Genomic DNA, 13,509 nt, shown 5'->3' with positions numbered 1-13,509 from the left:
TTAACTTTTCCTAGAATGTGAATGTAAGCTAATGGTTTGTTTGCTCAAGCGACCTATGCTCTTGAGTTTGACTTCCAAGTCTGTTCAATCAGAAATTGCTCGTTCTACACGTTTGGTGAGGGTGCCATAAACGATGAGTAAAAAGTAAAAAAAAATGTTTGATTGATTGTGTTTCAAATAAAAAGTACAGACGTTCATGTGACCTCATTTTATCATTCCTAAAAGTTTATCTTTTTGAGAGAAAAGTGAGTTATCAAGAAAAGGGGTCATTTGACTTAATCTGTCAATTGAAAATCCTTTAAATGTGTATCATTCTTGAAAATTCATTTTTGAGAATCTGCACAGTTTCTTTCATTTTCCCTTGCTACAAGGTCATGATAAAAGACAACAATAGACACCTCAGAACCCTACACTGGGGCAATGAAAGGCACCATGCATGAGCCTCAAGCAAACCTAGGGGCAAATTAGAAGTTCTTACCCGATAGGTCAAAAAACCGGAAAGGGCGACCTAAGAAAATATTAGGGTTGATATAATAAAAAAAACAATCAGGGGCATGTTATTAAGGTTTTTTCCCAAAATCCAAACTACAAAAGATCTAAGTCAAGATTTGAAATGACACATGGCCATGTTTCAACATACCAAACACTGGTTTATCCTTTGCTACCCCCTCCAAGTCAAAGCATATTTGTTTTCTAAAAACAACAAAAATAAAAACAACAAACCAAAATAGGAACCCTGAGTAGGAATCACTGCTAAACCGGCGGGAAGAGCAAAACAAACAGCACATGCATGAAGTTGGGCAACCATGAAAAGAAAAAAATAATAAAATCCGCCAAAGGCGAGTGAAGATAAAGAGAGATAAAAGATTTCCAAATTTTGCAAGAAAGGCACAAAAGTGCAATGAAAGATTAATGTACAAGACAAAAGGAGTAGAGTCCAACTCAAAAGTTGAAATGAATAAAAGTACAAACAAGACTCTCAAGGTTCCTATTCAATGTAACCCTTAAACACTCTTTGATCCTCTCTAATCCTTTCTTTTATATCCCTCTTGCCCCTGACCACGTTACAAGCCCAATAAAGCCCATGCGGATCGAGGAATGACTAATTTCACTTTTGAGTTCGGATTCTAGAATGGAACCCACACACGCTGGTGATTGTTGAAAAAAAATATATAAAAAGAAAAAAGAGAATCCCCTGAGGTTTGCACTTGCACATTTGAGAAGAAAACTCATTTAACCAAGAGCTCGTGGAAAATGCTCAAAGACAATTATGATAGTGTGATACACCTAATATTGATCGCCCATGCAAAACTCCTTAGGATTTCTTTCGAATCCAAGGGTAGCCTTCGCTAGATAAATTCTTTCAGGATCAGCCCTTTCCATTGAGTATCAGTGGGATCAACAGACCCATGGCATCACTCTATAACCTTAAATTAAGAAAGTTTCACTTAGTCGTATACCAAAGTGTAACAATCCATTGCCATCCTTCAATGGTGCATGCAATTGGTCCCAAAGCCTTGTGTTTTCTTGCTGTGCGGAATAATTGAAGTTTTTGAAAAAGGGAAAACCCTAGGATTAGTATTTCAATTGATTGATTAAATGTCAAATGGCTCCACTGCCGTCACCCAAAATTGTCAAGTGACTAAATGAAACAGAACATCCACTCTGAGGGAGTTCCCGACGAGATTTGCAAAAGATAGGATGAGGTTGCATGAGTTATCTCATCTTTCAAGAAAGAGACAGTCAATCTGTGTTTTCCAAAAAAATAAATCAAATCAAAATCAAAATCACAAAAAATAGGAAAGAATGTCATAAACATTGTACAATTTTCCATTGCATTGCATTGTTGCATACAAAGTCTGCATTTACTGCATTTCAAGATAAAGGTTGCATGCATTTGCATCCCAAAAAATCATGTTTAGTGCATAGATTTCTCTTTATATACCAATTTCCCAAATCTAATGTCCTATCTTTTGAGTTTAGGATGAGAGGCACTCTCAAAGAGTCAACCTCTTGCTTGCTCATAAGGTTAAGCCCTTTGGTACTAGTACCTATTGGCATGTTCCGTAGGACTCAAAGTCCTTGCTTTTATCTTTCATAGGACTCAAAGTCCTCGTTTTTACCTTTCATAGGACTCAAAGTCCTTGCTTTTACCTTTCGTAGGACTCAAAGTCCTTTCTTTTACCTTTCATAGGACTCAAAGTCCTCACTTTTACCTTTCATAGGACTCAAAGTCCTCTGTCTTTATGCTTTCACAGGACTTAAAGTCCTCTGTCCTTTACTTTTCAAAGATTATCATAGTCTTTTGTCTTGCAGAGACAATCAAGGTCATATGCTCCTTTACTTTTCAAAGACTATTATAGTCTTTTGTCTTGCAGAGAAAATCAAGGTCATCTGCTCCTTTACTTTTCAAGGACTTCAATGTCTTTTGTCAGGACTATCAAGACTTTCTTTACATTCTAAAGATGACAATGCCTTCATTTACTTTTCAAAAGACTTCAATGTCTTCAATCATTTATGCTTTCAAAAGACAACAATGTCTTCATTTACCTTTCAAAAGATAACAATGTCTTCATTTACGTTTCAAAGACTTCAACGTCTTTTGTCTTTTATAAGACTCAATGTCCTTGGTAGGACTCGACGTTCTCTATTTCTATGCTTTGAAAAAAAAAAAAGAACTTCAAATATCTTCCACTCTGCAGAACTTCAATGTCCTCATGTTTTCTCGGTTTCACTTCCTTGGTTCGCTAGTTGCCCGGTCGAATCGTAAGATCATTCAAACGAAATCAGTGTCCTTATCTTTATTTCCCTTTTATTTCCAATAAAAGATCAGTAAAGAGGGGTAACTGTAATACCCTAATTTCATCCGGGGATTATCATTTGTTGATCTTTTAATCTTTGCTAGTCGACTTGAGATGTTAAATGCCAGTTACAGTGTGAAACATATGATCATTCAACGTTTTGATCAAGGATGCGAAAATACCCAAAGGGGAGGGCAAAATGGTCATTTTAAGGCTTTTCCTGAACCCTGGCTTGCCCATGCTAGCTTCTGGCTCACCTGGGCCACCAAATAACTTCATGGTGAAGTAACCAGCTCACTTGGGCGAGCAAGGTTGCTTCAGGATGAAGTAACAACTCACCTGGGCGAGCTGTCATGACCCCAAATGCCTTGTTTTGCTATAAATAAGCATGAAGAAAGGCTAAGAGGGAAGTTCTGAGGTCCAGAGGTGAAGGATTGGAGAGAAAGAAGAGAAAAGAAGAAGGAAGAAGAGAAAAAGAAGCTAAATTGCTGCCGAATCGCGGCTACAATCAACTTCTATATCGTTCTTCGTTCGTTCTTCGTTCTTCATCCGATTAGTGTTTGTCTTTAAGGATTTGAACATGATTCATGGACCCTTAGGGGTCCTCTCTATTGTTTTGTGCATCTTCACCTTGGGTATACATTAGGATGGACCTTTTCAGGTTTTGGAGAGGATCAATAACAATGCCTATAGGTTGGACCTCCAAGAAGAGTATGGAGTCAACACCACTTTTAACATTTCTGATTTAATTCCTTTTGCAGGTGGAGCTGATACTAAGGAGGAGGAACTAACAGATTTGAGGTTAAATCCTCATCAAGGGGGAGGGGATGATGCAATCCTCCCTAGGAAGGAACCAGTCACTAGAGCCATGAGCAAGAGGCTCCAAGAGGATTGGGCTAGAGCTACTGAAGAAGACCCTAGGGTTCTCATGAACCTCAGGGTAGATTTCTGAGCCCACAGGCCAAGGTTGAGTCCAATTATCTTTATACATATTAGACTAGGATGTCATTATATTTGGTCCTTGTATTTAGGGCTCCATAATGTAGGTAGGGTACCCTAGAAATATAGGATTTTTCAGCTCTTGTATTTTAGGGCACCTAGACTAGTTTTTGTATTAAGGGTAGTTTTGTAATTTCACATGCACTAAGTGAATATTTGATATGTGTGTTGGGAAATAAATTTAATTGAATTGGTAGAAGCCCAATCCAATTAAATTTTAGAGGGGGAGGTGAGCATTTGCTTACTACACCCTATTGCCACATCATATAGTCACACTTTGTGCATGTCTTTCATGCTTTACTGCAGAAGCAAGCTTCATCATTGAATCAAGATTGAGTCATGAATCAAGATTGATTCATGATGATGCATCAAGATTGATTCAAGGTGTTTTGATGATAACAAAGATCATGACAAAAAGCCCAAGAGAATGACTTCAAGATTGAGTCAAGAACTTCAAGATTGAGTCAAGAACAACCCAAGAATCAAGTTTCAAGAATCAAGAATCAAGAATAATCAAGATCAAGATTCAAGACTCAAGATTCAAGAATCAAGTGAAGACTCAATCAAGATAAGTACTAAAAAGTTTTTCAAAACATTGAGTAGCACATGAAATTTTCACAAAAGCTTTTACCAAAGAGTTTTTACTCTCTGGTGATCGATTACCAGTTTACTGTAATCGATTACCAGTAGCAAAGTTTGTTTTCAAAAGCTTTCAAACTGAATTTAAAACGTTCCAATTAATTTCAAAATGGTGTAATCGATTACAAGATTTTGGTAATCGATTACCAGTGTGTTTGAACGTTGAAATTCAAATTCAATTGTGAAGAGTCACATCCTTTCACAAAAATGCTTTGTGTAATCGATTACAATGATTTGGTAATCGATTACCAGTGATAAGTTTTGAATAAAAATCAAAAGATGTAACTCTTCCAATGGTTTTCAAGTTTTTCTAAAGGTTATAACTCTTCTAATGGTTTTCTTGACCAGACATGAAGAGTCTATAAAAGCAAGACCTTGACTTGCATTTTAAGATTTCATTCATAAAAATTATTACAATCCTTTACAATCTTTGAATCTCTTTGAACATTTTCTTCTTCTTCTTCCTTTGCCAAAAGCTTTCTAAAGTTTTCTGGTTTTCTAAACCTTGAAAACAAAACTGTGTTATTCATCTTTTTCATTCCCTTCTCCTTTTGCCAAAAAGAATTCGCCAAGGACTAACCGCCTGAATTCTTTTTGTGTCTCTCTTCTCCCTTTACCAAAAGAACGAAGGACTAACCGCCTGAATTCTTTTGTGTCTCCCTTCTCCCTTGTCAAAGAATTCAAAACGACACAGTCTGAGAATTCTTTTGATTCTTCCCTTTCCCATAAACAAAAGATTTCAAAGGACTAACCGCCTGAGAATTCTTTTGTTTCCCCATTCACAAAGTTTCAAAGTACTAACCGCCTGAGAACTTTTTCTTAACACATTGGAGGTACATCTTTTGTGGTACAAGTAGAGGGTACATCTACTTGGGTTATTGTGTCTGAGAACAAGAGATGGTACATCTCTTGTGGATCAGTTCTAGTGGAGGGTACATCCACTTGGTTGTTCAAAGAGAATAAGGGAGGGCACATCCCTTGTGGATCTTTGCTTGTAAAGGACTTTACAAGGTTGAAAAGAAATCTCAAGGACCGCAGGTCGCTTGGGGACTGGATGTAGGCACGGGTTGTTGCCGAACCTGTATAAAACTCTTGTGTTTGTCTTCTTCTTCCCTACACTCTTTAATTTCCGCTGTTCACTTTAATTATCGCTTTTACTTTTGGTTAAGTTTCTATTTCTGGTCTTTACTTTCTTAACATTATAGTAAAAGCCTAATTGAATTTAGTAATATTAAGAAGGATAGATTTTTAATTAGTAAAGGTTCATTAATAATTAATTCAACCCCCCTTCTTAATTATTCCGAGGCCTCTTGATCCAACATTTACATGTCTCATGACACCTAAGCAAACTTAGTGGAGAATCTTGGAATTGATCTTGGATTAGTGGGCTGAACCATAACTAAAATTCACTAATCATAGTTAGTGAAATTTTGGCTCCACAAATTCAAGTGAAATTTGAATTTCAATTCAAATTTCCCTCCAATTTTGTGTGACACTTAGGCTATAAATAGAGGTCATGTGTGTGCATTTTTTGGAACTTTGATCATTTGAAAATTAAACTTCAGATTTCAGAGCTCTCTTAGAACACAAAATTTCGTGCTTTTCTCTTCCTCTCCCTTCATTCATCTCTTTCTTCCTCCAAGTTCTTATCCATGGCCTCCTATGGTGGTGAGCTTCTTCTAGACTCATCTTCTCCTTGAAGTGGCGTCTCCTCTCTCTCTTCCTTCTCCATTCCACTGCCATTCATCTTCCAAGAAGTAAAGGAATCCATAGATGAAGAAGATCCTAGGCCTACAAGCTCCAATGGATGTCATCGATAATCGTTTTTTTTGTACAATAAGTTTTAACCGATCATTAGTGCCGCAAGTGATCTTTAAAAAAAAGGATTGAAGGCTAATTAAGGAAAACCAAAATAAAACCAACTCATAACTATTTTCTTTTTATCAAATATCACTTGAGATTGTTTCAAGGTCCAACGCCTTAACGATTCTCTCCACTTTTCATCAAACATCACTTGAGGTCGTTTCAAGGTCCAACGCCTTAAACGAGTTTTGTTCATAATTAAAATCAACCTTTCAAAAAATATATAAAAATAATTTTACACACAAACTTTCAGACTTAAAATTGTGTAGGTCTGAATTCCTCATTGCACCTGAGGATACGTAGGAGCAAGGGCCACGCTCTTGTCGACCCCAGAAAAACAAAAAATATAAAAATGGAAAATACATAAAAAAATATAAAAAAGGGAAATACACAATTTTGAACTCATGTTTTGCACACTCGATTAAATGTTGTCATCCCTTGTGACGAACGTGTGGGGTGCTAATTCCTTTCCCACACGTAAATAACTCCCGAACCCTCATTTTCAAAATCTGTATACCTTCATCTTTTTGGTTTTTCTAACATTTTCCTCGAATAAACGTTGGTGGTGACTCCGCGGGTTTTCTTCATGAGAAGACACACTTTTGGCTTTTCGCCTCGCTCCCTCGCCGAAGGGAAGGTTGTGATAGTGACAATGATGGTGGTGAAGATGATTGGTTAATTAACATATTTTAGGAAGTGATAATTGCGATCTTTATAAATTTATTTGTTGCTTGGTTAATTTTTTTAGAGATTTGATTGTTGATTGAAGATTTGAATATTGTGAGGTTTTACAATGCCAAACATGTTTAATAGATATGACATTTGTATTGGTTGTTTTAGACTAGACATTTGTGGTTGATATTAGCTTAGACTAGTTTATCCATGCTCATAAAGAGTATCAAGTATATTAAATATTGGTAGATCCATAAGTTTCTTAAAGCAACATGAGTTTTGTTGAGTCAAAAACCCTAGGTCTTTTAATTTTGACAAACCTTCTGAACACAAATTATAAGTCTTTCGAGTTTATGCTTACTGATGAGTTTGCTTAAGTGTATTAAGAAAAGACAAGTTTTGTAAAGAACAACAATTGAAGTAAACTGAGGGTTGTCATGAGTCACTCAAAAAGGATGATAAGCTTGAATGTTCAAAATAATACTCAAATTTTCCTTGACTGTGTACTACAATTAAGAAGTCAATATGCTTACTAGATGAAGAGAAAAAATCAATTTTGTATGTTGCAGACTTGAAGATCCACCCAATGAACATGACATGAAGAACAATTTTTCTACAAACACTCAAAATGAAATTTCGTCAACAAGATGAGTTCATTCTGGACATTGTATATGGAGTTCAAAAATGCAATTGAGCTATTCTTGATGGATATAGAAAGCTTGAATAACGATCTTCAACTTTCATAAACAAGTTGTGGTCTGGTACAACCTGTATCATGGACAAAATTGAGCCTAAAGTTATAGACGTTGATTTGCCTAGATAACTTGATATGAATGTAGCAATTTGAATACTTTTGAGCTACACAAGTTCATTTAAGATGATCTCAGTGTCTATGGAAATCTAAAAGAAAGATCTATATCTTTAATGAAGAAGTCATGAGCTAATATGACTTTTATCTTTGAGGAAATTCATGATTAAGATAAAGATGTCATTTTGTTCTCACAATATAACACAACTACAGTGTTGTAAAGATTTCTTATATTATGTAGTGGTCTAAATGACATGAGACTAGTGCCCAAATGTCAAGGATAGAATTGTCTACAACTTTCATGAAGACATCAAAAGCCATTTTGGCCATTTAAAGGGTCAAAGAAATAATAAAAAATAAGTAGCAAACATAACATGCTACAACAAGCTCACACTAGAATGTTTGGAATACAAGTCTATCATGCTATAAGAAGAACATCCAGTGGCTTTCCATCTACATAAGAGAACTATCTCAAAACATAACATTATATGCAAGAAAGCTATGCAAGATCTACGAATGGCAATGAAGGATATAAAAAGGGCATAACATAGCAAGCGTTTTGATAGCAAGCTTAGAATGGATGTATAAACTATGCTTTCAAGTGAGAAGCTTTAGAAGATTTTGAAATAAGCCCATTTGTTAATGAAGTTAGTGTTTCCCTCTAAAGATCTCAACCTTACTAAGTTGCAAAGACATCAAGAAAGCCTTACATAGGATATTTATCAAAGGCTACAATGAACATAGAACATTAGAATGAAGTTGTACTAGAGTCAACATCAGAATGATGTTATTAAGGATTCTAAGAATATGAACCTTAGAATGATATTCTATAAATAGAACATAATCAAGACAAGATAGATTCTGAGATGACTACATCATAATGATGTATTGAAGTCAAGATCACGCAGTATCTATGCATTAGAATGAAGTTGCATCAAGGTCTACATCATAATAATGAAGATCTTTACTCTAAAGATTGAACTTTAGAATGAAGTTCCTAATGATTCATACTACACCTCAAAGACAACTTCATGTTTTCTATATGCTACCACACATACAAAGGCCACATCAAAATACTAAGGTTCACGACATCTCACTTTCCATATGTTGCGTACGCACTGAGGACACATTAGAAAGTGAATGCTAATAGCATTAAAAAGGCACAAATTGAAAGCTAAAAATGTCACTGAGAAGATTTTGGGTGCAACATCAGAAAGAAGAATGAAGAGACTTTGTGAAGTATAAACCAAATGTAGATGCAAATGCCTTTGGTGTTTTGATGATGATCATGATGATATGATGCAATTGATGCAAATGGGCTTTTCAAGATTAAATTCAAGACAATGATTCAAGATTACAAGTCACAACATCAAGATGACACTAGTAAATTAGGAAGGGAATTCCTAATTGAATTAGCAAAAGGTTTGGCCAAGTAATTTTAATTAAAAAGTGTTTTTCAAAGGTTTTACTCTCTGGTAATCGATTACCAGAGGATGTAATCGATTACCAGTGGCCAAATATATTTTATAACAGCTACTGAAATTTGAATTCAAAATTTTAGACTGTGTAATCGATTGCACAATTTTGGTAATCGATTACCAGCAGTTAATAAACGTTTTAATTCAAATTTTAAAAGCTGTAATCGATTACACAATTCCTGTAATCGATTACCAGACAGGATTTTCAGAAAAATAATTCTAAGAGTCACAACTTTTCAAAGGCTTTATTCTTGACCACCAATGGTCTATATATATGTGACTTAAATACGAATTTGCTCAGAGATTTTCAGAACAACAAGTGTTTATCCTCTCAAAGAGAAAAATCATTTTATCCTCTTAAGAATTTCTTGGCCAATTCAATTGCAATTCATTAAGGAATTATTTGAGTGCTCAATCTGTAAAATCCATCTCTTTCTAGAGAGATTTATTCTTCTTCTTCTCCTCATTTTCTAAGGGATTAAGAGACCATGAGTCTCTTGTTGTAAAGGAACTCTAAACACAAGGGAAGGATTGTCCTTGTGTGTTTAGAACTTGTAAAAGGAATTTACAAGATAGTGGAACTCTCAAGCGGGTTGCTTGGGGACTGGACGTAGGCACAAGGGTGTGGCCGAACCAGTATAAATCTGAGTTTGCACTTTCTCTTCCCTTAATCTCCTTTATTTGTTATTGCTTTATATTCATATTCAAATTGTTTTATTTGAATCAATATTTAAGAAGATTGTCATTAAGGGAATTCATAACTTGAATAAAAAGTGAAATAGATTTTTAATTGGGGAAGTAGTTTGGAATATCTTAATTCAACCCCCCCTTCTTAAGATATCTGAGGCCACTTGTCTAACAAGTGGTATCAGAGCTTCATTCTTGTATAAAGTTTAGAAGCTTCAAGAAAAAGATGGCCTTAGCAAATTCCTTATTTCCAGAAGGGAATTCTATCAATAGACCTCCAATCTTTAATGGAGAGGGTTACCACTACTGGAAAACCCGAATTCAAATTTTTATTGAGGCAATAGATCTAAATATCTGGGAAGCCATAGAAATAGGGCCTTATATACCCACCACAGTAGAAAGAGTTTCAATAGATGGTAGTTCATCAAGTGAAAGCATAACCATAGAAAAACCTAGAGATAGATGGTCTGAAGAGGATAGAAAACGAGTACAATACAACTTAAAAGCCAAAAACATAATAACATCTGCCCTGGGAATGGATAAATATTTCAGGGTTTCAAATTGTAAGAGTGCTAAGGAAATGTGGGACACTATTCGATTAACACATGAAGGAACTACGGATGTTAAAAGATCTAGGATAAATGCACTAACTCATGAGTATGAATTATTTAGAATGAATGCAAATGAAAATATTCAAAGCATGCAAAAGAGATTTACACATATAGTAAATCATCTAGCAGCCTTAGGCAAAGAATTTCAAAATGAGGATCTCATAAACAAGGTGTTAAGATGTTTAAGTAGAGAATGACAACCCAAAGTAACGGCCATTACTGAGTCAAGAGATTTGTCTAATATGTCTCTTGCCACTTTGTTTGGAAAGTTGCAGGAACACGAGATGGAACTATTGAGATTACATCAACATGAAGAAAATGACAAGAAAAAGAAAGGAATTGCTCTTAAAGCATCATCCTCAATTCAAGAAGAAAGTGATCAGGATAATGATCCAGATGATGATGATGATCTAAGTCTTTTTGTAAAAAGGTTCAACAAATTTCTTAAAGTAAGAGGAAATCAGAGGCGACCCAATTTTAAATCAAAGAGAAGGACAGAAACTTCATCCTCTACTTTAAAATGCTTTGAATGTAATCAACCTGGACATCTGAGGGTTGATTGTCCCATCTTCAAGAAAAAGATGGAAAAATATGAAAAGAAAAATCATAGTGAAAAGAAACTGAAGAAAGCATGCATCACATGGGATGAAAATGATATGGAATCTTCTAAAGATTCTGAAAATGAAGAGATAAATCTCTGCCTTATGGCTAAAAGTTACGAAAGTGATGAAGAGGTAACATCTTCAAATAACCTATCTATTTCTTTTGATGAATTGCAAGATGCATTTGCTGATCTGCATAAAGAGTCAATTAAACTTGCAAAATTAGTTTCATCTTCAAAGAAAACAATTTCAAATTTAGAAAATGAAATTTCGAAATTAAACAAAGAATTAGATCTTCTTAGAAATGAAGTCTCAATTTCTAAAACAAATGAAAAGGTTAATATCTCCACTATTTCTGACAAGAAAATATCAGATTCTTGTAGTTGTTGTGATAAATATGTAAAAGAAATTAAAGAGTTGAAAAATTCACTTGCAAAATTTTCATATAGTAAAAATAATTTAGATGTTATATTAAGTAAACAAAGATATGTGTCTAATAAAAATGGACTAGGGTATAAATCTGATAAACAACAAAAGTTTCATAAAAACTTTTCCACTTCCACACAAAAATGTAATTCTAATTCTATCACTTGTTTTTACTATGGAAGAAGAGGACATGGCATATCAACTTGCTACTTCAAGAAAAATTACAGTAACATTAAAATGATATGGATCCCAAAAGGATCCTAAGTTTATACTAACATGCAAGGAACCAATAAAATTTGGGTACCTAAGTCAAAAACTTGATTATACAGGTATCTTTGAGAAAGAAGTGGTACATAGATAGCGGATGCTCAAAACATATGACTGGAGATGCATCAAATTTTACACATATCTCTCCAAAGAAAAGCGGGCATGTAACATATGGTGACAACAACAAAGGTAGAATCCTTGGAGTGGGTAAAATAGGTACAAATTCTTCAAACTCCATTGAAAATGTTCTACTTGATGAAGGACTTAAGCATAGCCTGCTTAGTGTTAGTCAACTATGCGACAAAGGGTATCTAGTATCATTTGATTCTCAGAAATGTCTTATAGAACATAAGCATGACATTAATATAAAGCATGTAGGACATAGAGTCAATAATGTTTACATGATAGACTTAAGCATAAAACAAGAAAACAATCATTGCTTTCTTAGTAAAGATGATGATCCATGGTTATGGCATAAAAGAATTGCTCACATAAACATGGATCACTTAAATAAATTAATTTCAAAAGATTTAGTAATTGGTTTGCCTAAATTGAAATTTTAAAAAGATAAACTATGTGATGCATGTCAAAAGGGCAAACAAACAAGAGTCTCATTCAAACCTAAAAATGTTGTTTCAACCACTCAACCCTTACAGTTATTGCATATGGATTTATTTGGTCCATCTAGAACCATGAGTTTTGGAGGAAATTACTATGCTCTAGTTATAGTTGATGATTTCTCTAGATATACTTGGACATTATTTATTACACATAAAAGTGATTCATTCCAAGCATTTAGAAAACTAGCTAAAGTCATACAAAACAAGAAAAATCTTAAGATTGCATCCATTAGAAGTGATCATGGGGGTGAATTTGAAAACAAAGATTTTGAATTATTCTGTGATGAACATGGTATTGAATACAATTTTTCTGCACCTAGAACCCCTCAAAAAAATGGAGTTGTTGAGAGGAAAAATAGGTCATTGGAAGAAATTGCTAGAACTTTATTAAATGATACTTCTCTTCCAAAGTATTTTTGGGCTGAAGCGGTCAATACTGCATGTTACATCATGAATAGGGCCTTAATAAGACCTATTTTAAAGAAAACCCCATATGAGTTATTTAATGGTAGAAAACCTAATATTTCTCATCTACATGTTTTTGGTTGCAAATGCTTTGTGCTTAATAATGGCAAAGATAATCTAGGAAAATTCGATGCAAAATCTGATGAAGGTATTTTTCTTGGATATTCATTACAAAGCAAAGCATATAGGATATATAATAAAAGAACTATGAATATCGAGGAATCCATTCATGTTACCTTTGATGAATCTAATGCTATCTTGTCAAGAAAGAATATGCTAGATGATATTGCAGATTCTTTAGAACATATGAATATTCATGAACAAGATTCCAAAGGAAATGATAAAGGAAACAATGAAGATCCTCCAGAAGAAGTCAAATCCAATAATGAACTTCCAAGAGAATGGAAAGCTTCAAGAGATCATCCTCTCGACAACGTTATTGGTGATATCTCAAAAGGGGTAACAACTAGACATTCTCTTAAAGATTTATGCAATAATATGGCTTTTGTATCTATGATTGAACCTAAAAATATAAAAGAAGCCATAGTAGATGATAACTGGATCATTGCCA

Source organism: Glycine max, chromosome 15 (genome assembly GCF_000004515.6).
Source record: "Glycine max cultivar Williams 82 chromosome 15, Glycine_max_v4.0, whole genome shotgun sequence".
NCBI lineage: Eukaryota > Viridiplantae > Streptophyta > Magnoliopsida > Fabales > Fabaceae > Glycine > Glycine max.
The sequence above is the reverse complement of the archived record's forward strand: the minus strand, read 5'-3'. Positions refer to the sequence as shown.